Genomic DNA, 25184 nt, shown 5'->3' with positions numbered 1-25184 from the left:
AGAACAGCAGACCCGCGCCTGTGCGGTCACTGCTCCAAAGTCCGAGCTGCACAGGTGGGGTCTGCTGTTCTGCGCATGCGCAGACGGCAGCTTCGTCGGACAAGGTTGTGCAGCTACAAGGAGAATGGGCAGACTGGTTCGAGCTGATAGAAAGGCAACAGTGACTCAAATCTCCACCCGTTACAACCAAGGTAGGCAGAAGAGCATCTCTGGAAGCACAGTAAGTCGAACTTTGAGGCAGATGGGCTACAGCAGCAGAAGACCACACCAGATGCCACTCCTTTCAGCTAAGAAAAGGAAACTGAGGCTACAATTTGCACAAGCTCATCGAAATTGGACAGTAGAAGATTGGAAAAACGTTGCCTGGTCTGATGAGTCTCGATTTCTGCTGCGACATTCGGATGGTAGGGTCAGAATTTGGCGTCAACAACATGAAAGCATGGATCCATCCTGCCTTGTATCAACGGTTCAGGCTGCTGGTGGTGGTGTCATGGTGTGGGGAATATTTTCTTGGCACTCTTTGGGCCCCTTGGTACCAACTGAGCATCGTTGCAACGCCACGGCCTACCTGAGTATTGTTGCTGACCATGTCCATCCCTTTATGAGCACAATATACCCTGTAACATCTGATGGCTACTTTCAGCAGGATAATGCGCCATGTCATAAAGCTGGAATCATCTCAGACTGGTTTCTTGAACATGACAATGAGTTCACTGTACTCAAATGGCCTCCACAGTCACCAGATCTCAATCCAATAGAGCATCTTTGGGATGTGGTGGAACGGGAGATTCGCATCATGGATGTGCAGCCGACAAATCTGCGGCAACTGTGTGATGCCATCATGTCAATATGGACCAAAATCTCTGAGGAGCTTCCAGCACCTTGTTGTATCTATGCCACGAAGAATTGAGGCAGTTCTGAAGGCAAAAGGGGGTCCAACCCTTTACTAGCATGGTGTACCTAATAAAGTGGCCGGTGAGTGTACGTTGACATGGGAGGAGCATGATGAGGGATAAAAATATGAAGTTCAAGTTCATTAAGGTTGTATGGAGAAGGCTCACGGTCTGAGCTCTTTCCATACAAGCCGGAAGCCGGGTGTTTGCAGCATATTGTAGCAAGCACTCACTGTTAACACCAGCGATACTGATTGATCGTGGGTGCTGACACTGATCACGGGTGTTAACTTTTTCATTGCCACTGGCGGGCACCACCACATTAGCATGGCACATTGTTACATGTCTATAGCAATTTCTCCATAAACTGCAATACACTCCATAAAGTGCAATTGCAGTATAGTAGGATAGATCAGACAACCTAGGGTTAAAGTCCCCTAAGGCAGTGGTGGTGAACCTATGGCACTGGAGCCAGAGGCGGCACTCTGAGCCCTCTCTATGGGCACCTGCACCATCACCCCAGCATAAAGATCACCAGACAGGACTCAAAGAATCTTCCTATAGAATCTTCCTACAATGATAGGCGAATTTGCCCTCCTCCTTTCAACTGCTGTTGGTGTTTTTAGGAGGCTGAATGATTGAAAGTTGTCAAAGAACAAGGAGAAATAAGTTGCTGCGCTGGCACTTTGCAATAAATAAGATGCTTTTGGTTAAAATTTGGGCACTCAGGCTCTAAAAGGTTTGCCATCACTGCCCTAAGGGGTCTGAAAAAAAAAACAACAAAAAAAGGAAAATATTAAATAAAAAAAATCTAAAAGTTCAAATCACCCCAGTTTCCCTAGAACTTATATAAAAATAAACAAAATCAGAACATTTTAGGTATCGACACATGCCCAAAGATCATCAAACTATAACAACGGTTATTCTCAGCGTTGAAACCCGGAAAATAGCGTCCAAATGTCAGACACTACTTTTTCACCATTGTGGCACCATAAAAAATGTTATAAAAAGTGATCAAAAAGTAACACTGTCCCCAAAATGGTAGAAATGAAATGCCAGCTCGTCAGAAAAAATTACACCGCACACAGCTCCGTATAATGAAGTATGAAAAAGTTTGGACTTTCTGTGGACTCTTAATAAGGAGGAAGCCAAATACTTTTTACAGTAGTCTCATGTTGATGTGCAGGAGTTTTTGAGTAGGTCTTCCCAACAAACCAACGAGCTCCATCATTTTTGGTAAATTCAATTTAAATAAGTTTTGTAACAATATATATATTTTTTTAATTAATGAATTCTTTGGGAGGATAAACAAAAGCGTCTGTACAATAGAGCAGCAGGTGCAATACATTATTCAACTTTGTAGCTTGACCAACCCATAAAATTATCTATGCGTGAGCAGCAAAGGTTAAAGATGAATGAAGGGTAAGTTAACTTCAAGGCTCCCAAATGGAAGGGTGAGCACATGTTGATTTTCTAGGTCAATCCAGTTTTTTCCAAGCCTTGTATCCTTGTAATGTGGCTATGAATAGTCATATCCAGGACATATTTTAGAAATTTGTTCAACAAAAGTCCCTAATTCCCATCTCACGACCAGGCAGAATGGAGAGGTGGTCGCACGTTCAAGTCTTTGGGGGAATTCCTGTTGCCTTTGAAAGGTCAAATAAAGTCACCTTCTCGAGATTGTGATACCTTTGAAAAAGCAAGCTTTTCAGACAGCTTAGGTCAGTGATGGCAAACCTTTTGGTGGCCGAGTGCCCAAACTGCAACCCAAAACCCCCCTTATTTATCGTGAGGTGCCAACCAAAAATTAAAGCAGCAACTTATTGTTCCCTGTTCTTCAACAACTTTCAATCATATTGGCCTCTTTCCAGTGTCCCTCTGAACACAGAGAATTGTGGGGCCAGCAGAAGGTCCTTCAGAGATAATTCAACCCTATTTACTCATTCTCCCTCTTCCTACAATCCCAAGTAGCGATGTAAATATCACTTTAATATCTTTAACATCTTTTAAATTGTTTGGAACTGCAGGAAGATTCTTTGAGTCCTGTCTGGTGCAATGGCCTGAGTGCCCACATAATGGGCTCTGAGTGCCGCCTCTGGCACCCGTGCCATAGGTTCGCCACCACTGGCTTAGGTCATCTTTGGGGAATGTGCACACAACCATTGCTACTTTTGGTGATTCCAGATTCTAGTTGCCGTGGGTTTTTAGTTGGGTGGTAATATATTACATTTGTAGATTTTTAGGATCATGTTCTTAAGGTCTATTGTGAGGAGCATAGGGGTCAATGAATGCTCTAGTTACCCTTCTCTAAAATGATGATCACAAATTGTAAGACATTTGCAAAGAGCTAGGATTAGGTAAGATCTAGCATTACAGAAGGTCACGTCTTTTCCAAACTTTCTGAATCAACAGAATTAACGTGATAGTGGGAGTGATAGCGTGAGAGGCCAAGTTGGTGCCGCAGGGCAGGTTTGGGCGTTCAAAAGCCAGAGCCAATGCACAGGCAGCCAGCGGTGCCACCAAAAGTCCACAAGATTCAGAGTGGGAGGAAAAAGGTAATTGTGCTTTTCAGATAACATTTTGAAAAACAAGAGTTAGGCATGTTATTACAGATAATGGGGCTCATTTACTAAGGGTCCGCGGAGGGCATTTTCATCGGGTTTCCGGCGATTTTCGTTTTGTGCCGCATTTAATGGGGACTTTGGCACACGTGACCAGATTTTGGCACGTCAGCGCCGGCATGCACGCGACACAAATCGGGGGGCGTGCCATCGGACTATCTGACGGATTCAGACTATGCGCAGGATTTAACAATTCGCATTGTGTCGCAAGACACGCACTTACAAGCACCGGGAAGAAGAAGGTGAACTCCGGCGGACCTCGATAGGAAAGCGACGGATGCAGGAACTTGGGCGCACGAGCTACGTAAATCGTGCCGGACTTCATCTTCATCGGACCGTCCGAATCGGGGAATGCGACAAGACCGGGTAAGTAAATTTGTCCCTTTGTTGCCTTCTGGTTCAATTCTGGAATAATTCTGTGCATTTAGAAAAGTTGCACTGGTTATGACCTACAGGTATGACCTGTAGTCTGTAATTTATGCACAAGGACAAATTAGTTACAACTACAACTGGATATTAATCAGGAGGGCGGAGAGATAAAGAAAGGAGTCACAAAGTCTCCAGGAAGAACAAGGAAACAGATCTGAATTTATACACACCCAGAAACATTAGAGGTGCAGAGAAACACAAGAGATGCTGAGACTTTTGGTGCCAAATTAAGCAATCATACCCATGGATGATAGGAATAAGTGATGGCTAGGCCGGGTAAAGGGGATGATGATGAAGATGATGATGATGTTATGCAAGGTCATATTCCACAATGGGTCACAGGGAGCGGGTAAGATGAGACGCTACTTGAAAACCAGTTTTATTTTGCCAAATCTTTACTGTGATCTCTCCAGAAAATACAAGAACTTGGAGACATAGGTAACAAATAGCCTCTCCAGGGTATGTGTGTATGCATCATATATGTAATTCCGCAGGGAACCTGACTTCACAAATTAGCATCCCACACCTTGCATAGCTTCTCTATGTGTTCAACAACACCAAAGTCACACCCAATATGTACATGAACAAGTCAGACATCACTTCATGTCGACAGATCTAAAAGTGCTGACATCACTTACAAGCGTTGAAGAATTTACTTTTAATTGTATAATTATAGTAGCATAAGGAACCGGTTAAACATATAATAAACATTAGAATAATAAAGTCCAGAGGCTCGGCATGACATGAAGCTAGAAATGTACTGACAGCATAATCCTCAGAATATAATCACGTATGGCTTCCAAACCTGCATTAGATCAGAGGTAGACCTGGTGGTAACCATAGGATTTCATGAAAATCGCACTCTATAACCTCTACAACATGCAGCTTTTCAATGTTCTACATGTCTGAAAACAGTTGACGGTCTGACTACACATTGGGGCTCATTTACTAAGGGTCCGAACGGCGTACTTTCGTCGGGTTTCCCGAATATTTCCAGTGTGCGCCGAATTGCCCCGGGATTTTGGCACATGCTATCGGATTGTGGCGCATCGGCGCAGGCTTTCATGCGACAGAAATGGAGGGCGTGGCCGTCGGACAACCCGACGGATTCGGAAAAACAGCGGAATTTAAAAAGCGATTTGTGTCGCAAGATCAAGCACTTACATGCACTAGGAAGAGGAAGTAAATGTGCCCCATTGGGTTTGCTTGTAGTCTGTTACCACAAATAGACAAATATAGATGATCTAGAAACCTTACACCAAAAAAAATATTTAATAAAATCCATAAAAAAGGGGTTATCTCTAGAAGAAAATCATTTCATTCTCATAAAAGCTTCAAAGATTTAAATCAAAACAACAAACACCGAAATTCTCAATCTTCTAACAGACTAACAATGGTCTTAGCTTCAATCAACCACAAGCGTCTTTACGTAGTCACCCTCGTCTCCCTAGTGTTCCCCTTAGAATTTGTATGGAACCACGAGAACATCTCCTCAGGAGTGTCGACACATCTTTAAAAGTTGGTTTGTCAAGAAAAAGCGACCACAAACACGATGGAAATAAAAACCAACATGGTGCCACATCTCCCCACATCCCAACCAAGTACTGCCAAGTCCACTCCACGTCCCACCACGTCCAAGGCCTACAACATCCACCTCAGACAATGTAGAGGAGATTATTCTCCTTATTTGGAATTGGCCATTAATTGGGGATCATCAATCCCCATTAGATAATATGCCCAGAATATGGAATATTGGGGTGTAAGTTGTCATTAGACAGGCGTCTGTATAATGTTTCTGAAAAATTTACTCCATATGGTCAGATGAAACCGTTAAAGAAGAGGCTTGAGAACTTCACCATTCCACCAAAATCCAAACTGGTCTCTTGGGTGGTCAGTAAGTGGTACCCTGGAGCCCCCCGAAGTGCTTATTATGAGGAGTTCAAGAAACACATCCCTATTGATGTCTATGGAGCGAAACATAAGAAACTAAGCTGGGATGATTTCCATGCCACCATATCACAATATAAGTTCTACTTGGCCTTCGAGAATTCAGTCTACAAGGATTATATCACCGAGAAGTTATGGTCCAATGCTTTTGGTACATGGACGGTTCCAGTTGTGTTGGGAACATCTCGGGAGAACTATGAACGTTTTCTACCTGGAGACGCCTTCATTCATGTAAATGATTTTCCAAGTCCCAAGGAACTTGCTGCTTATCTTCTAGAGTTGGACAAGGACGATGAGAAGTATAGAAAGTATTTCAACTGGAGACATCAATTACAAGTTCGTCAAAATTGTAATTCATACAAAATCGTCAAAAACAGTGTATGAGGTCATTATTAGTATGGACAAGTGGTTTCTAAAAGATCAGGAAGTCGCTCAAAGATACATGGCTGAAATCTACTGTCATAACATGGACAGATGTTCTGGTATCGCCTGGCAATAAAGCTGGGAACTGCCATTGGTAAACCTCATACAAAGAACAATGGTTCTTACTCTCTAAGAATTTAAAGGGCCAGCGTCCTCCTTATTGGTGCTGGCATTCCTGGCTCTGCTATATAGCCTGGCTACTCCCAGCATCCCCTGCCGGATCTTCATGTCCTGTTACTGAAGAGTAAGCCCTCCGTGTTCCCGAGCGTTTCCAGATGCCTATGTGGATTCTGTGATTCCCTTGTTCCGTGGTGTTTCCGTGTTCCGTGGTGTTCCCGTGCTGTTCCTGTGTGGTATCCTGTGGCAGTCCTGGTATCCTGTGGCGGTCCTGGTGTCCTGTGGCGGTCCTGGTGTCCTGTGGCGGTCTTGGTATCCTGTGGCGCTCCGGTAATCCAGCAGCCATCCGAGGTCCTGCCAGCCATCCAAGGTCCTGCCAGCCATCCGTGGTCCTGCCTGCCATCCGTGGTCCTGCCTGCCATCCGTGTCCCTTCCTTGGCTGCCATCGCGGGCCTAGTGGCACCCGCGGAGCGACCTGGTGACCATCCCGCTCTGGCGAAGACCAGGAGATCACTTAGACTCCGCTACCGGGTGCGGCTAAGGTTGTTATCTCCCGTGGTGGTCCAGGGAGTCCACTTACTTAGTCCTAAGGGACTAATCCCCATAGACTGTGACACATTCTTTCTATACGGGTCCCTTTATGTTGTAAGTGGTGAGATATGTGCCCATAGGCAAGAATTATGTGTGGAGTAAACATTAATTGTGCCTTGTTTTACACTAATATCCATGTTATTGAATATGCTGCTCCTCCTGCTCTATAACATACTTCCTGCAGATACACAATCTGCTCAGCTTCTCTTGCTCTATAAGATGCTGCCTGCAAATAACTCACTGGCCTACAACAAAAACACACTGGGGCATATTTACTTACCCGGTCCCGTCGCGATCCCGCAATGCGTTGTCCGACGAGGATTCGGGTCCGGCGCGATTCACTAAGGTGGTGCGTCCGATTTCCTGCAGGTGTCACTACTGCGCCGAGGTCCACCTTTTTCTTCCTAGTGCATGTGAGTGCGTGATCTTGCGAAACTTTTTGTTTTTTAAACACTGCGGTCTTTACGAATCCGTCGGGTTGTCCAACGGCCATGCCCCCCGATTTTTGTTGCGTGCAAGCCAGCGCCAATACGCCACAATCCAATCGCGTGCGCCAAAAACCCAGGGCAATTCGGCGCAAAACAGAAATATTCAGGAAACCCAACGAAAGTGCGGCGTTCGGACCCTTTGTAAATGAGCCCCACTAGGGGGGATTTACTAATTCTGTTGAAACCTCGACAGTCGGCATCTGAGATCAGACGACGTAAAGCACAGCCCGATGCATTAAAGTGGCACACGGCCGTAAGTAATTAATGCACAGACGCAACTAATCAGTCGGGAGCCATAAAAATGCCAACACTAACGAGATGTGCGCCAAAATCTTACATGCACTGCGCCTGTTTTTTGCAATATTATTTTGATTTCAGAACATCTTTTTCCTGGTCTGTTTTGCGCCAAAATTTGTGCCTGAAAATGCCGACAAACTCCACATAAATGTGGGGTATGATGGGGAAAATATAGGCCACGCCTACTTGCGCCAAAAACGGCAGACGAGACGGGTTAGTCGGAAACAACTATTCTTTCTGGCACCATTATAAATGATCCGCAACACTTATGCGCCCCAAAAAAACGTACGTTTCCAACACTTTTTTGGCGCAGATACAATAATACATCTGCCCCGCTGTGTAGTGCGTAGAATGCACTGGAATCGGCATTTCTGGCGCTCGGTCTTCATGAATCTGGAGCCCCCTGCACTGCTCCAGTGCAGCAACTTTTTTTGGTGCACCTTTAACTTAGAACATGATCTGGAGGGGTCTTTATAGGGAGGGTGCCCACGGACTGGGGGTGGCATGGGTTTTTGACCAGGTTTGACCAATTATCTTAATTCAAACTGGTCATAAACGCATGCGCATTTTTCCGATCTGAAAACGCGCTAAATAAAAACGGCTCAAAAACTGCCTAAAAATGCCATGTGTGTCACCACCCTAAGGGTAATGGCACATGTGGCGTTTTGAACGCGGTTTTGGGCCGTTTTTAAACAGTCCGTCAAAAAACGCATGTGTTTTTGACAGGTTTGACCAATTATCTTAATTCAAACTGGTCAAAAATGTATGCGTTTTTGACGGACAGCTTAAAAACGGAAGAAAAACGCCACGTGTGCCATCACCCTAAGGGGTGTAGATTTTTATACCTCTTCCCCAAGCTCATCTTTATAGGTCCGGGGCTGGATGGGCACCTCCTCTTGCCTGCGCCATTAGCTTCCCCCTGCCTATCGATACTTGTTTTGATGTTTTCTGTTTTTCAGTGATTTTTCAGGTCGCAGCTGGCGGAAATTCTATTGGTGAAAGATTTTGGCCAGAAGTTGAAGGGTGCGGTCACACGTCACGTTTAACGCATGCATTCATAAATGCATTGCAACAGCTGAAGAGAGATTTGCCTAATTAAACAGCTGTTAACAATTGCGTTTACAAAATGCAACTGTTACCACATTGTTAATGCAAATGTTAACATTTGCATTTTGTAAACGCGAGTGTTAACATCTGTTTAATTAGGCAAATCTCTCTTCAGCTTTTGCAATGCATTTATAAACGCATGCGTTAAACGCGACGTGTGACCGCACCCATGCCACACAACCCGTTTTTGGTCTGTTTTTAAGCAGTCCATCCAAAAACGCATTAAGATAATTGGTAAAACCTGTCAAAAATGGATGCGTTTTTTAACGAACTGCTTAAAAACGGACCAAAAAGGGTGATGCCACACGTTGCATTTGTGGCCCGTTTTTTAAGTCCGTCCGCTTTTGACAGGTTTGGCCAATTATCTTCATTGAAACTGGTCAAAAACGCATGTGTTTTTTGACGGACTGCTTAAAAATGGGCCAGAAACGGGTTCAAAATGCCTTGTGTGGAATCGCCCTTAGTTTGGGAGTCCGGCGGAGCAAACCGCTTCGGGCAGCTGTGGTTTTCGCGCGGTATGAGGACTATATGGCGTTTACTATGATTGTTAATTTTCAACAATAAATAGCTGTGACCTTTTCCAGGGCGATCCTAGTCCTTGTAGTGCACCTCACTATCAACAGTGCGCAAGACTGCGGCTGACGTCACCTCCTGCAGGAACTGTAAGGGCGCGGTCACACCTCAAGAAGCAGGTTTTTGGACCACGCACTATTACTGGAACTATGAGATATAATCGGGACTGTGAGCAAAACTATACAAACAACTTGTGGTTACCGACTGTCCCGGATATACTAGTTTTTGCTACTATTATTTTTTACTATTTTTTTACTACTATTTTATTTTTTGCTCTTTCTATTCGATGCATCAGTAATTCTTGTCTGAATAAGGGTGATGCCACAGGTGATCAGACAGGTGTTACCAATTATCTTAATTAAAACTGGTCAAAAACGGATGCGTTTTCAAAAAAATCGCTTTTGGTTTTTTAACACATGCGGTTTTTTTACGGACTGCTTAAAAACGGACCAAAAGCGGGTTCAAAACACCATCGGGCTCATTTACTAAGGGTCCGAACGCCGCACTTTCATCGGGTTTTGCAATTATTTCCGCTTTGCGCCAAATTGCCCCGGTTTTTTTGCACACGCGATCGGATTGTGGCGCATCGGAGCCGGCTTGCATGCAACAGAAATCGGGGGGCGTGGCCATCGGACAACGACGGATTCGGTCAAACTGCGGAATTTTAAAAAGGAATTGTGTCGCAAGATCAAGCACTCACATACACCAGGAAGAAGAAGGTAAGCACTCACATACACCAGGAAGAAGAAGGTGACCTCCAGAGGACCTCGGCGCAGAAGCGACACATGCAGGTTATCGGGCACGCGACCTACGGCGCAGAGCATTAAAGGGTTAAGGTCGCCTTATAGGCGTGTGGAGACTTAAAGCCGTAGATGCTCCACCAGGTTTGGGCTTGGACACTGCAGCTCCCACCTCCATTGAAGAGAATGGGAGCCACTCCTGCAGTTATGGCGGCCAGTCACAGTTGATTTGGCTAAGTGCCATAAACAGTCTCCAGAGGAGAGACAATCATGAGTTATGTTTTGGACAACCCCTTATAAAACAAACCGCCTTTCCCTTTGGTGCCTCCTCTTTTCTCAAGTTGACTTTCATTATTTTGTCGGCTTATTCTTTAGAAGCGTTTGAATTGACTTGAGGTTTCTGTCGAGGCAGCAAGTTTTGTTTATAACAACAGCAGCAGGAAAAGTGCAAGAAACCAGTTAGAAGAAAAGCCTTCCATAGACTATGTCACGTCTCTTCTGTAACATGAGACAATGGTAGGCACCTACTGGGAGTTGGGTGTGGGTAGATAGGAGGACAGGTGGAGGAGTCACCAGGACCATCACTGAGACCAGACACTTCTCCTGGAGAGTCATCACAAATGTAAGTGTGTACTGTGTATAGTGTGTATAATGTGTATAGTGTATATAGTGTGTACTGTGTATAGTGTATATAGTGTGTATAATGTATATAGTGTATAATGTATATAGTGTGTATTGTGTATAATGTATATAGTGTATAATGTATATAGTGTGTATTGTGTATAATGTATATAGTGTATAATGTATATAGTGTGTATTGTGTATAATGTATATAGTGTATAATGTATATAGTGTGTATTGTGTATAATGTATATAGTGTTTTTAACCAATTGTGCTGAAGCTCATAAATAGAAAAGGAGAATTTACTTCTGTTATTGATTTATAGATACAAAAGTTACTTTTCAGACTCATGGGTCTCAGTGAGGGCCCAACGGATCCTTTTTAGTCATTATTGTTGAGTAACCCCATGAAACAGGATCCATTCTTTATTTAGCTGTTAATGGCTTAATTTTTGGAGAAAAATGACTTTCGAAAATAAGTCTCACTGAAGCCCCTCCTGGCTCCACCGTCTGCTGAATATTCACGCCTTCCGTGCTTATGCTCACCTCTTCAGCCGGCTCTATGCTGACGAGCCAGCGCCATTGATTTTCCGAGAGTCGGTGTGTCTCTGGAAGGGAAGGAGGAGGCGGGCTTAAACGCCCACAGAAGGCATGAATAATTATCAGACAGAGCCAAAAGGTGCTAAAAATGTCTTGTCAGCAGCCCCTTCCAGGTGAATGGGGAAACTGCGGTGTGTGCATGGTGTCCTCCTGCATGGATTCCTGTCTGTAGTCTGATTCCAGGATGTTCTTTTCATGGTTAAAGACCATTTCTTGAGCTGTTCCTGAAGCCACAAGCTGCTTAGCGTAAGAGATCAGAACCGGCTAGATCGGTGTCTCCTGATTCTGTAAATCAGGAAAAGCATAAGAATGTGCAATTAGCTCAGATAATGATGATAAAGCTGTACCTGGGTATAGGGGGCATAAATAAACTGAAGAGGGTAGTCAAAGAAACCGTAGAGTGTGACAAAAGATAAGGAGGAACAGGTTTTACATCATCGCCCAACAGGTTTTACGTCTACCGGTCTTTCAGTCGTGTTGTATCAGACCTCATCTAAGACAATGATTTTCAACTTGAGTGCCACGGCACACTAGTGTGCCGCGACACATGGTTGAGTGTGCCGCGGGGAAACACTACTGCTACTTTTGTGGACAACCTGTTGCCGAACTGAAACCGAAGGGGAGATCAGGTTCAGCGGTGCCAGCCACAGATCAGTCTGCGCCGTGATGCCCTGTAATATCTCTTGGGCGGTGTGCCTTTTATTGCCTAGGCTCAGCAGTTTGAGCGCCGCCTGCTGTCGCTTAGCGACAGCACTGCTGCTGTCTGACAACCGTGTCTCCTCATCGTCGGACACCTCTTTACACACTTCTTCCACTACGTCAATAATGTCATCATCACCCACAGACTGCGACCGGTGGAAAACCTGGGCATCGGAAAAGAGCTCAGCAGCAACCGGACAAGTGTTTTGTGACTCTGGGAAGGGTCCAGAAAACAGTTCCTCAGAGTATGCCGGTTCAAATGCCAAATTTTCCTGGGAGGGGGCAGACTGGGGGAAAGGAGGCTGAGGACGAGGAGCTGGAGCAGTGCTGATTTCGGTGACATGGGTGGACTGCGTGGAAGACTGACTGGTGGACAAATGGCTAGAAGCATTGTCCGCAATCCACGACATCACCTGTTCGCACTGTTCTGGCCTCAACAGTGCTCTACCACGAGTCCCAGTAACTTCAGACATGAACCTAGGGAGTGTAGCTCTGCGGCGTTCCCCTGCTCCCTCATCAGCAGGTGGTGTCTCACCCCGCCCAGGACCACGGCCTCTGACCCCTGCAGTAGTTGGACGCCCACGTCCACGCCCTCGTCCTCTACCCCTAGCCCTCGGGTTAAACATTTTCAAAATTAAAGTGTAAACTGTAATTTTTTTTTGTTTTTTTGTGTTTTTTTTTTTTTAAACAAAACGATGCTATCCTATTGCTATGGCTAGTTTCTAACCTACACTGACAGCACACAACTGGATTTTGTACTGTGCCTGATGACTTTGAGTTATAAAAAAAAATAAACGTAAAAAAAATAAATTCAAATCAAACCCCTAATAAATTGTCCCACTTCGGTGTTTGAGGTGGATATGTGTGTCACTAAGAGCTAAACACAACGGTAGCAAGTCCCCCTGCTAATTCCTCACAATATGGTACTAGCTGCACTACTAGTGCCAGCAAGGCCAGCCACAAGCAAACAAACAAAAAAAAGTATAACGTTATTGTAGCCCTAAGAAGGGTTGTTGGGTTCTTGTAGAATCACTCCTGCCTAACAGTAAGCCAATAGAACACCCTAACGCTTTCCCTGACCAGCAGCAGCTCTCTCCCTAGCGGCATCCAGACAGAGAATGATCCGAGCAGCGCGGGCAGGGACTAGTCTATTCCAGGGTCACCTGATCTGGCCAGCCAACCACTGCTATCTACGTGTAAGGGTACCACGTCATGCTGGGTGGAGTGCAGAGTCTCTTGGCTTGTGATTGGCTCTGTTTCTGGCCGCCAAAAAGCAAAACGGCGGGAGATGCCATTTTCTCGAGCTGGCGAAATACTCTTCCGAGCAACGAGCAGTTTCGAGTACGCTAATGCTCGAACGAGCATCAAGCTCGGACAAGTGTGTTCGCTCATCGCTATTGATACTCTTTCTTTTTAGCTGGGAGAACCGGTTCCTATGTGAATTTCCTCCAATTCTCCTCATCCTCAAAAGCTTGCATTTTTTGTTTTTTGCTGCTGCTAGCCCTTTCTCTGGGCTACAACAAAAGTCATTTAAATATCGATATCGGGTAAGTTAGAAGCGAACCCTTGATCATACAAAGATAAATCTCGCACATCACGGAAACCATAGACGCTAAATGTTGCTCACAAACTCTAGTTTAACATAGATACAATACAGTATTTTTCGGACTATAAGGCGCACCGGATTATAAGGCGCACCATCAATAAATGGACGCACAACCCGACCGCTATAGTCAAAAAATGGAGGAAGAATTTTCGCTGGGTCTTATTACATCCAAACAAAGAGATCATTTATTTGTACACAAAACAGTCATTCCCATCATACACGCCTTGCCTAAAACACACAAAGGAACTTTCCCCATAATTTTGAGCGTAGGGTCAGTAAGTTATGCGGATGGCTGGATGTTTTATTACAGAGTCCCTGGTTATTTACAAGAGTCATCTGATGTTTTGAGAATTCTCAATGATTACCATATTTTTCGGAATATTAGGCCCACAAAAAAATTCTTTGATTTTCTCAGAAATCAAAGGTGCGCCTTATAGTTCAGTGCGCCTTATATATGAGCCATACTTACAGACAACAGCTGCCTGGAACTGTGCACAGGTCTGCCACCTGCTGGTCATTCAGCCTTATTATCCGGTGTGCCTTATATATGAACCGTACTTACAGACAACAGCTGCCTTGTACTGTGCACAGGTCTGCCACCTGCTGGTCATTCATCCTTATAATCAGGTGCGCCTTATAGTCCAGTGCGCCTTATATATGAACCGTACTTACAGACAACAGCTGCCTGGAACTGTGCACAGGTCTGCCACCTGCTGGTCATTCAGCCTTATTATCCGGTGTGCCTTATAATGCAGTGTGCCTTATATATGAAGCTAGACGTTTTAGCAGGCATTTATTGATGTTGCGCCTTATAATCCGGTGCGCCTTATAGTCTGAAAAATACAGTATATTTGGGCAGATAATTATAAGTTTTTGGGTTGTGATGTCATTTCCCTATACACATAGATTCCCTATACTATCGTTATGGGGGCTTTGGAATTTCACTTGAATTTATACAGTGATTATACCCGGGATGTCAAGGAATATGTCCCATCATTTAATGTCACATCATTATTTTCTGCTTTCTAACAAATCCAGGGGGAGCCAATGGGGGAGAAATATTTGCCCTCATCGGCCAACCTGGTTATGTCATGGTGGGAGTTGCAGTTCATATATACTGAGGAGAATCCATTTTTGCAGGATATTTAGTGGTATGGCAGATACATCGATGATCTCCTCCTCATTTGGAGGGGGTCATGTATCTGCCAAAGCCTTAATTCATACATTACATTAACCAAAATGATTGCAATTTATGGGTCACACACTACTCCCTTGCTACTGAGGTCACATTTTTAGGATGAATTCACACGGCTGTTCAGAAGACACATTGCATATACGTCCCCCATAGGCCGGCAATGGGCAAGCGGTGCTGTACGGGAGCGGTACGGCATTGTACCGTTCAGTAGCCTTGAAAAGATAGGACATTCCTATCTTTTCTATGCATACAGTGCTGTGCGCCATATATCCCTATGGAGAGGGGCGGAGGCGAGCAGCTACAGTAAGGCGGCAAACGGCAGCCCTTAGACCTGAGGTTGCGGGGAGTGGTTGGTGAGTCCATCAATACAAGTACATTTAGGAAGCCCACAGCGGGCAATGCTATATTGCACTTTAATAGTCAACATCCCAAACATACAGTAAAAGCAAAACCAGTGGGTGAAATGATTAGGAGTAGAAGGAATTGCAGCTCAGGTGTAGATTTTCAGATCCCCAGTGGCCATTGATCAGAGAATATAATATTGCTATCCAGAAGAATCTCTCGCTTCACAAAAACATTCACCCATCTAATGTTCACTCATACAGTTCAAAATTTTATAAAAATTAACAAATAGTCACCAAATACTCAGGGATGGATGCAGGGTAGTTCCCAGGAAGAGTCGCACCCTTGGCAATATCCAATCTCCCTCCATGATTAAAGCTAGCTAGCATAGCAAGTGCAGCTATGAGGAGCAGCGAGCCCTCGCCCACGAAGCCTGCCGTCTGCGCATGCCCAGAACAGTGCCCCCACGGGCACGCGGTCACTGCTTCGAAGCCGGAGCTACTGCGCATGCGCAGATAGCAGGCTTTGCGGACGAGGGCGTGCCGCTCCTCATATCTGCGTGCCGAAGATTTCTGGTAGGAGGATCAAAGAGGCTACAGGGGCGTGGAGTAGCCGTGCAGTGTAGCCTCAGCTCTGGTTACTCCACACCCCAGTAGCCTCTTTAGAAAATCTGCATATTGGGGAAATAAAAGTTTTTAAAAGATTGCAGGGACGTGAGGATTAGCCCTTAAAAGTACTATCCTCCTCTTTTGTAACATCATCGATACAACTTTTGTATTCATTTAATTTGTACTTATTAATCTGGCAATTGTTACAGTTAGAGACAATTATAACGATACAAATACACAAATACTTCTAGAGGCGCATTGTTACATGTTGCTGGTTCCTTGGTTGCAGACAAACACAATTACAGGACTTTGTGATGCTGCACAATACAGGTTATATGACACATAACATTACAGAAGGGGAAGTATTAAAGGTATTAAATATACCAGTCACAATGACACACAGACACAGACTAGACAGACGTGTGTAGGGGATATTACACGAGGGGGGCCGGTGCAGCACGGACAGTGTTGTGGTGGACTAGTGGTGCACTGCTGCTGCTGTTGGTTTGGCAGAAGAGACATTGCCCGTAGCTCCACTTTTACCGGGCACTTACGCTGCCTGGTTGTGGCTGCTATTGGAGCCGTGGTGCAGCCTCCTCCTGACTTGCGGTAAGTTGCTGGTTGTGATCACTTACATTTCAGATGCTCCGATGACGCTGCTACCGGTGCTCATGGCTGCCAGGTCCCGGTGCTCTGTAGCACCCCGTTGTGTGACATGGAGCCCCTGCTGCTGATGATCAGCTTAGTGGGGGGTGATAGACCAAGTGGGTGCCGCAGAGCGGGGTGGGGAGGTGGGAAGGCAATGGAGGAAAGAGGTAATGGTGCTTTTCAGAAAACATTTGGAAAGACAAGAGTGAGGCATGTTCTTACAGATAATGTCCCTTTGTTGCCTTCTGCTCCAATTCTGGAATAATTCTGTGCACTTAGAAAAGTTGCACTGGGTAAAACCACGGTCAGGTATGACCTGTAGTCTGTAATTTATACACCAGGACAAATTAGTTACAACTACAACCGGATATTAATCAGGAGGACGGAGAGACAGAGAAGAGTCACAAAGTCTCCAGGGAGAACAGGGAAACAGATCTGCATTTGCACGTGTATAATTATACCTAGTAGGGATCATCACAGGATCAAGGGTAATAACAAACGTGCAACATTGCTATCCTGGGCATATAGGATACTATGCAATTACTATAGAAAGCTGAAAAAAGTGCACCATGTGTAAACAACCACAAGAAAACTGTTTCCTCACTTATGTTATACAGACGGTCCCCTACTTAAAAACACCCAAATTACAGATGACCCCTAGTTAAAGACGGACCCCTCTGCCCCCTGTGACCTCTCTGGATGTTACTATAGTCCCGGGCTGCAATGATCAGCTGTAAGGTGTCTGTAATGAAGCTTTATTGATAATCCTTGGTCCCATTACAGCAAAAAATTTAGAAACTCCAATTGTCACTGGGACAGAAAAGAAATTGCCTGGATCTACAATTATAAAATATACAGTTCGACGCACATTGAAGTCTCAGCGCACCACAGATACAAGCATAGCGAGGCTTGATTGCAGTCTCCACATAAAAAGGGAAATTGCTGTCGCAAACTTTCCTTTTTGTATGATAATATGCAGGGTCGACTCCAGGTTTCAATAGGCCCCTGGGCGACAGGACCTCAGTAGGCCCCTTTGCAGTTAACTCACAAGGCGACATTGAAAAATTCAGAAACAAAATCAGTTCCCTAAAATATTCCCTAGTTCATCATCCCAAACAGCCTCCTCATGGTTATAGTATATACAGCCTCCTCATGGTTATAGTATATACAGCCCCCTCATGGTTATAGTATATACAGCCTCCTCATGGTTATAGTATATACAGCCCCCTCATGGTTATAGTATATACAGCCCCCTCATGGTTATAGTATATACAGCCTCCTCATGGTTATAGTATATACAGCCCCCTCATGGGTATTTTATATACAGCCCCCTCATGGTTATAGTATATACAGCCTCCTCATGGTTATAGTATATACAGCCCCCTCATGGGTATTTTATATACAGCCTCCTCATGGTTATAGTATATACAGCCCCCTCATGGTTATAGTATATACAGCCCCCTCATGGTTATAGTATATACAGCCCCCTCATGGTTATTTTATATACAGCCCCCTCATGGTTATAGTATATACAGCCCCCTCATGGTTATAGTATATACAGCCTCCTCATGGTTATAGTATATACAGCCCCCTCATGGTTATAGTATATACAGCCTCCTCATGGTTATAGTATATACAGCCCCCTCATGGGTATTTTATATACAGCCCCCTCATGGTTATAGTATATACAGCCTCCTCATGGTTATAGTATATACAGCCCCCTCATGGGTATTTTATATACAGCCTCCTCATGGTTATAGTATATACAGCCCCCTCATGGTTATAGTATATACAGCCCCCTCATGGTTATAGTATATACAGCCCCCTCATGGTTATTTTATATACAGCCCCCTCATGGTTATAGTATATACAGCCCCCTCATGGTTATAGTATATACAGCCTCCTCATGGTTATAGTATATACAGCCCCCTCATGGTTATAGTATATACAGCCTCCTCATGGTTATAGTATATACAGCCCCCTCATGGGTATTTTATATACAGCCCCCTCATGGTTATTTTATATACAGCCCCCTCATGGTTATTTTATATACAGCCCCCTCATGGGTATTTTATATACAGCCCCCCTCATGGGTATTTTATATACAGCCCCTCATGGGTATTTTATATACAGCCCCTCATGGTTATTTTATATACAGCTCCTCATGGTTATTTTATATACAGCCCCCTCATGGTTATTTTATATACAGCTCCTCATGGATATTTTATATACAGCACCCTCATGGTTATTTTATATACAGCCTCCCTCATGGTTATATTATATACAGCCCCCTCATGGTTATTTTATATACAGCCCCCTCATGGTTATATTATATACAGCCCCTCATGGTTATTTTATATACAGCCCCCTCATGGTTATTTTATATACAGCCCCTCATGGTTATTTTATATACAGCCCCTCATGGTTATTTTATATACAGCCCCCTCATGTGTATTTTATATACAGCCCCTCATGGTTATTTTATATACAGCCCCCTCATGGTTATTTTATATACAGCCCCCTCATGGTTATTTTATATACAGCCCCCTCATGGTTATATTATATACAGCCCCTCATGGTTATTTTATATACAGCCCCCTCATGGTTATTTTATATACAGCCCCTCATGGTTATTTTATATACAGCCCCTCATGGTTATTTTATATACAACCCCTCATGGTTATTTTATATACAGCCCCCTCATGGTTATTTTATATACAGCCCCCTCATGGTTATTTTATATACAGCCCCTCATGGTTATTTTATATACAGCCCCTCATGGTTATATTATATACAGCCCCCTCATGGTTATATTATATACAGCCCCCTCATGGTTATATTATATACAGCCCCTCATGGATATTTTATATACAGCCCCCTCATGGTTATTTTATATACAGCCCCTCATGGTTATATTATATACAGCCCCTCATGGTTATATTATATACAGCCCCTCATGCATATTTTATATACAGCCCCTCATGGTTATTTTATATAGGAGGAAGAAAATGTTGAACACTCCGGCACCGGGAACTTCTTAAAAAATTAAAAATTTCAAATCCATAAAAATTATTTGCAAACATCCATTAACGCATCACCAAAAAGACCTTATGTGGAAAGGCAAAGCCTACGCGTTTCAGGTGTGTGCTACACCCTTAGTCATGGCTTACTAAAGGGAAATAGGGTGTTGTCTAATATACCGGTAACCATGTGACGTAAATCACGTATATCCGGAATCTACAAATAAACCCTAAAAGCTTCAGTAAAATACAATACATAAAAAATGAATGAAATACCCACTTTGTGTTGTGTTACAATATCACAACGTATATTATGTTACCTGATAAGTAAATTGAAATTCCCCAAAGTCATATCCCGGGCTTGTTACATTGTTTCGAACGATCGCGGTCTACAGCTGGTCAATTAATGTTGTGTCTAATGCGCCTGCGTGGCAGAGTGGGGAATTTTGTTTCTGGTATCTAGGAAACAGCTTTGTCCTGGAAGTTGCGTTTCTAAACTGCGACACCCAGTGGATGTTTCTAGGAAGTGCATATGTGCTCATCCAGGGCCGATTCTAGCATATTTGCTGCCTGAGGCGAATATTAAAATGCTGCGCCCCCCCCCCCCCCGCTCCCTGTTAAGTAAATGCTGAAAACTTTACTAACAATTAACATCCCTACAGACAGCTCCCTGACACTGTGTGACTGACTACAGGATCTGGGAAGCATTAGTGGCATCTAGTACCTTATAGATGACAATCTCTTCCATCAGGACGACTTTATTCCGGGTTCTCCAATCCATGACGTATCACTGCTGAATTCACGGCCGGATATCTTCAGCTCCGTGCAGCATCTCCACCCGGCGTCCCTAAAAATACCACAGTCACTTACAGTATGAAGTATATACCCCTCACAACACAACTGACCGCACTCTCCACACATATAAAACATCCCTTCATTATATATATATATTTCTACTGGAATTATAGCATGTACAGCACCAATCAATATACAACACCCCCAATTTATTAATACAGAACTCTAACATTTAGTTTAAATGATGAAAAGTAATCTATGGTATCCTATAACTAATATCCCACCCTGTTATTATGTCACATGATTTTACATACAGTGCTCCCCTGACCAATGTGAATATATAGCATCCCCTAATATACAGACCCCCCCAGCTTAGTAATATACTGTATCCCATATACAGGCCCCCAGCTTAGTTATATACTGTATCCCATATACATCCCCCAGCTTAGTAATATACTGTACCCCATATACATCCCCCCAGCTTAGTTATATACTGTATCCCATATACATCCCCCAGCTTAGTAATATACTGTACCCCATATACATCCCCCCAGCTTAGTAATATACTGTATCCCATATACAGCCCCCCCAGCTTAGTAATATACTGTATCCTATACAGCCCCATCCCAGCTTAGTAATATACTGTATCCCATATACAGGCCCCCAGCTTAGTAATATACTGTATCCCATATACAGGCCCCCAGCTTAGTAATATACTGTATCCCATATACATCCCCCAGCTTAGTAATATACTGTATCCCATATACAGCCCCCAGCTTAGTAATATACTGTATCCCATATACAGGCCCCCAGCTTAGTAATATACTGTATCCCATATACAGGCCCCCAGCTTAGTAATATACTGTATCCCATATACATCCCCCAGCTTAGTAATATACTGTATCCCATATACACCCCCCCAGCTTAGTAATATACTGTACCCCATATACAGCCCCCCAGCTTAGTAATATACTGTATCCCATATACATCCCCCCAGCTTAGTAATATACTGTATCCCATATACACCCCCCCAGCTTAGTAATATACTGTATCCTATATACATCCCCCCAGCTTAGTAATATACTGTATCCCATATACATCCCCCCAGCTTAGTAATATACTGTATCCCATATACATCCCCCCAGCTTAGTAATATACTGTATCCCATATACATCCCCCAGCTTAGTAATATACTGTATCCTATATACATCCCCCCAGCTTAGTAATATACTATATCCCATATACATCCCCCCAGCTTAGTAATATACTGTATCCCATATACATCCCCCCAGCTTAGTAATATACTGTATCCCATATACAGCCCCCCAGCTTAGTAATATACTGTATGCCATATACATCCCCCCAGCTTAGTAATATACTGTACCCCATATACATCCCCCAGCTTAGTAATATACTGTACCCCATATACATCCTCCCAGCTTAGTAATATACTGTACCCCATATACATCCTCCCAGCTTAGTAATATACTGTATCCCATGTACAGCCCCCTCCCAGCTTAGTAATATACTGTATCCTATATACATCCCCCCAGCTTAGTAATATACTGTACCCCATATACAGCCCCCCAGCTTAGTAATATACTGTACCCCATATACAGCCCCCCAGCTTAGTAATATACTGTACCCCATATACAGCCCCCCAGCTTAGCAATATACTGTATCCCATATACAGCCCCCAGCTTAGTGATATACTGTATCCCATATACATCCCCCCAGCTTAGTAATATACTGTATCCTATATACATCCACCCAGCTTAGTAATATACTGTATCCCATATACAGCCCCCAGCTTAGTAATATACTGTACCGCATATACAGCCCCCCAGCTTAGTAATATACTGTACCCCATATACAGCCCCCCAGCTTAGTAATATACTGTATCCCATATACAGCCCCCCAGCTTAGTAATATACTGTATCCCATATATAGCCCCCAGCTTAGTAATATACTGTATCCCATATACAGCCCCCCAGCTTAGTAATATACTATATCCCATATACAGCCCCCCCAGCTTAGTAATGTACTGTATCCCATATACAGCCCCAGCTTAGTAATATACTGTATCCCATATACAGCCTCCCAGCTTAGTAATGTACTGTATCCCATATACAGCCCCAGCTTAGTAATATACTGTACCCCATATGCAGCCCCCCAGCTTAGTAATATACTGTATCCCATATACAGCCTCCCAGCTTAGTAATATACTGTATCCCATATACAGCCCCCTCCCAGCTTAGTAATATACTGTATCCCATATACAGCCCCCTCCCAGCTTAGTAATATACTCTATCCCATATACAGCCCCCCAGCTTAGTAATATACTGTATCCCATATACAGCCCCCCAGCTTAGTAATATACTGTATCCCATATACAGCCCCTGCAGCTTAGTAATATACTGTACCCCATATACAGCCTCCCAGCTTAGTAGTATACTGTATCCTATATACAGCCCCCCAGCTTAGTAATATACTGTACCCCATATACATCCCCCCAGCTTAGTAATATACTGTATCCCATATACATCCTCCCAGCTTAGTAATATACTCTATCCCATATACAGCCCCCCAGCTTAGTAATATACTGTATCCCATATACAGCCCCCCAGCTTAGTAATATACTGTATCCCATATACAGCCCCTGCAGCTTAGTAATATACTGTATCCTATATACAGCCTCCCAGCTTAGTAATATACTGTATCCCATATACAGCCCCTGCAGCTTAGTAATATACTGTATCCTATATACAGCCTCCCAGCTTAGTAATATACTGTATCCCATATACAGCCCCTGCAGCTTAGTAATATACTGTACCCCATATACAGCCCCCCAGCTTAGTAATATACTGTATCCTATATACAGCCCCCCAGCTTAGTAATATACTGTATCCCATATACAGCCCCTGCAGCTTAGTAATATACTGTACCCCATATACAGCCCCCCAGCTTAGTAATATACTGTATCCTATATACAGCCCCCCAGCTTAGTAATATACTGTATCCCATATACAGCCCCCCAGCTTAGTAATATACTGTACCCCATATACAGCCCCCCAGCTTAGTAATATACTGTACCCCATATACAGCCCCCCAGCTTAGTAATATACTGTACCCCATATACAGCCCCCCAGCTTAGTAATATACTGTATCCCATATACAGCCCCCCAGCTTAGTAATATACTGTATCCCATATACAGCCTCCCAGCTTAGTAATATACTGTATCCCATATACAGCCCCCCCAGCTTAGTAATATACTGTATCCCATATACAGCCCCCTCCCAGCTTAGTAATATACTCTATCCCATATACAGCCCCCCAGCTTAGTAATATACTGTATCCCATATACAGCCCCCCAGCTTAGTAATATACTGTATCCCATATACAGCCCCTGCAGCTTAGTAATATACTGTACCCCATATACAGCCTCCCAGCTTAGTAATATACTGTATCCTATATACAGCCCCCCAGCTTAGTAATATACTGTACCCCATATACAGCCCCCCAGCTTAGTAATATACTGTATCCCATATACAGCCTCCCAGCTTAGTAATATACTGTATCCCATATACAGCCCCCTCCCAGCTTAGTAATATACTCTATCCCATATACAGCCCCCCAGCTTAGTAATATACTGTATCCCATATACAGCCCCCCAGCTTAGTAATATACTGTATCCCATATACAGCCCCTGCAGCTTAGTAATATACTGTATCCTATATACAGCCTCCCAGCTTAGTAATATACTGTATCCCATATACAGCCCCCCAGCTTAGTAATATACTGTATCCCATATACAGCCCCTGCAGCTTAGTAATATACTGTACCCCATATACAGCCCCCCAGCTTAGTAATATACTGTATCCTATATACAGCCCCCCAGCTTAGTAATATACTGTATCCCATATACAGCCCCCCAGCTTAGTAATATACTGTACCCCATATACAGCCCCCCAGCTTAGTAATATACTGTACCCCATATACAGCCCCCCAGCTTAGTAATATACTGTACCCCATATACAGCCCCCCAGCTTAGTAATATACTGTACCCCATATACAGTCCCCAGCTGAAATCTGGACCCAAATAAATATATAACCCCCCCAGGAAAAGAATAATCTGGCCTCATACAATATATACAGCCCTCCAGTATAAAATTATTCTGGCCCCATATAATATATAGAGCACCCCCCCCCCCGCCCCAGTTTAAATGAATCTGGCCCCATATAATATATACTGCATCCCCCCCAGTATAAAGCAATTCTGGCCCCATAAAATATATACAGTGCCCCCCCCCCCAGTATAAAGCAATTCTGGCCCCATAAAATATATACAGTGCCCCCCCCCCCAGTATAAAGCAATTCTGGCCCCATAAAATATATACAGTGCCCCCCCCCCCAGTATAAAGCAATTCTGGCCCCATAAAATATATACAGTGCCGCCCCAGTATAAAGCAATTCTGGCCCCATAAAATATATACAGTACCCCCCCCCCCAGGATAAAATAATTCTGGACCCATACAATATATACAGTACCCCCCCCCAGTATAAAATAATTCTGGACCCATACAATATATACAGTACCCCCCCCCCAGTATAAAATAATTCTGGACCCATACAATATATACAGTACCCCCCCCCCCCCAGTATAAAATAATTCTGGCCCCATGTAATGTATACCCCCCCCCCCAGTATACATCAATTATGGCCACATATAACTCCCCCACATAAAATAAATGACAGTACATGAAAAATAATAAAATCATACTCACCTGCAGGCAGCTGCTCCCTCGGCGCGCGGGTCCCGTCTTC

At 43.9% G+C, this 25184-nt stretch overlaps 1 protein-coding gene and 1 pseudogene across 1 annotated transcript in view; both read left to right on the top strand.

Moving 5' to 3' along the window:
* Window positions 1-5336: 5336 nt before the first annotated feature.
* Window positions 5337-6274, top strand: LOC140077534 (4-galactosyl-N-acetylglucosaminide 3-alpha-L-fucosyltransferase FUT6-like; annotated as a pseudogene).
* Window positions 6275-10656: 4382 nt separating this feature from the next.
* The window catches only part of LOC140076679 (3-galactosyl-N-acetylglucosaminide 4-alpha-L-fucosyltransferase FUT3-like), a 31356-nt gene continuing 16828 nt past the window's right edge, over window positions 10657-25184 (top strand). The window contains exon 1 of the mRNA XM_072123321.1: window positions 10657-10848. The gene's annotated coding sequence lies outside the window, so the exon portion shown is untranslated. The remainder of the gene's footprint in view (window positions 10849-25184) is intronic.

Source organism: Engystomops pustulosus, chromosome 9 (genome assembly GCF_040894005.1).
Source record: "Engystomops pustulosus chromosome 9, aEngPut4.maternal, whole genome shotgun sequence".
NCBI classification, from domain to species: domain Eukaryota; kingdom Metazoa; phylum Chordata; class Amphibia; order Anura; family Leptodactylidae; genus Engystomops; species Engystomops pustulosus.
The sequence above is the reverse complement of the archived record's forward strand: the minus strand, read 5'-3'. Positions and strand labels throughout refer to the sequence as shown.